Source organism: Convolutriloba macropyga, unplaced genomic scaffold, assembly GCF_964194025.1.
Source record: "Convolutriloba macropyga unplaced genomic scaffold, txConMacr16.3 SCAFFOLD_232, whole genome shotgun sequence".
In the NCBI taxonomy this organism is placed as follows: Eukaryota; Metazoa; Xenacoelomorpha; order Acoela; family Convolutidae; genus Convolutriloba; species Convolutriloba macropyga.
Window position 1 is genome coordinate 42099 of NW_027449513.1, and position 2065 is coordinate 44163.

Genomic DNA, 2065 nt, shown 5'->3' on the forward strand with positions numbered 1-2065 from the left:
GTACCACAAAATTACCTGTACTGTACACTTTTACTCATTCGTACCAGTTTGCACCGTATTATTCTCTGAATAATTTTAGCTGATACGTAAATCAGCGGGTAGGCCGTATAGTAGGAATTAGTAGGATAGCTACCGCCTACCAGCCACTCTGGTAGTAGCAGCCAGTATGTGCCCGAGGTTTTTACCATCGTCTGTACATAGTGGTACGATTTTACAATGCAAGCCCGGGCGGCGGGCACAGACCACAGTACACTCTTTCGTGTGTACGGCTAATAAGGCGACACTAATTTTTGATGTTGTTTTAGATGCACTTTTTCGCCAAAATGGGGGGGGGGGGGGGGGGGGGGGGGTTTGAGGAAGCGTGTGGGGCTGAGGAAACTGAGAGAGAGCGTAAGGAGAGCCTTGTGGATGCAAGGGAGAGAGCCTGGTGGAAGCACGATGGTTGAATACCAATTGATTACACATGGGGTGATTGCCCCACTATATACAAGTGTGGTTGGTGCCTCTTAGGAGGCTAGGGAGCGACCATGGTTCCACTTGGGAGCCATGGGAGCTATGTTTAACTGAAAGAATCTGCCTTGGGGGGATGGGAACCCATGGGATGGCCAATGGGGGCCGTCTATGCAGATTTGTATGTGAAGATATTGTGCAACATGTCCCTCTGTGGGGTGAGTAACTCGGATTGTTAGTGACATGGCACTATGGGAATTCAGATTGGAGATCACTTTGTGTGCTCCCTAGATTTGGTTGTGTGTAGTGCATGTCATGGCATGTCATGATGGATGTGATCAGGGTTTTGGCAGGGTTACGTACCCTGGAGTAGCCTTGTCGTATTATTATTATATTATTCTTACATTATTCTTACATTCCTTCCCCTTTGAAAAATTCAGGTGGCCGGTAGTTTCGGAAAGCGGGACGGGTATTTTTTGCTTAAGTTGTCGTAGTTCGGGGTCATCATAAGTTGTCGGATGGACGGGGTGGCACTTATGTAATCGTGGCACTCATCGGTGCGTTTGATGTGTACATGAGGTTCCCAAGTGTCATCCGCGGGTGTATAGCCGTCCCACCTAACCCGGAAAAGTAGGCAACGGCCGGCTTTGTATCGTGTATGAGTCCCGATTTCATGGTCAACAATTTTCTCGATGGTAAAATAATCGTCCCGGCATTGTGCCTTAGTTGGAATGTGGTCACTTACTCAGTAGGTACCAGTATTGGTACCAGGGTCCATGATGGGAGTACGAGTAGGAACTTAAAGCCCGAAGGTACCTAGAGTATGCGCGTACTAAAAACAGCCCCTTTCCCAATGAAGGTCCAGGTGGCCTAAATTTTATGGGATCGGCCGGGGTACCAGAGGTAAAAAGGTAAGCATTCGCTGGCGCACGCCAGGTAGACTTTAAGAACATCAAAGCTCTCGCTTATATAGCCCTGCCCTGGTACCAGATATGTTTTAGAAAACCCTCTGCTCTAGGTCTGGTAGCATTGCTAGGGTATTAGGGGCACGGCTGGCACATTTTTACACATTTTTACAGCACGCCCAATCAGAGAATTTCAGAAAAATCTCAGATTTCTGCAGTGTTCAACTGCCTGGTTACAGCAAAATGGGCAAATGGCCATGAGAACGTCCAGAAATCGTTGGAGACCTAGACTTATGTGTCTATTACTCGGATCCTGAGATTTAGGTATGATGGGACTCACTTGTGGGACTTCTGACAGGGAATTGTGGAAATATAGCCATTTCATGTACTATAATTAAAGCACTAACACTCCAACAAAACGGACCCTTCCCAGTGCCTCAATGCACCACCGCCATGAAATTGCGCCATTCATGCCCGGCGATACTTTCACAGATTTGTCGCTCCCGCTTTTCGTCCGAAATCCGTTTGATTTTCTGAAAAGTCTGTCCTAGCTGTTCTACGAATTCTATGATGTCCGGGCACCCCGGAAATCTGCTATTTGAATAGCGCACGAAATGCTTGGAATCCACACGAACAGGTTGGACAGTAAGAATATAGGTATATTATTTTAACATACTAAAATAATAATAATAATAATAATAATAGTAATA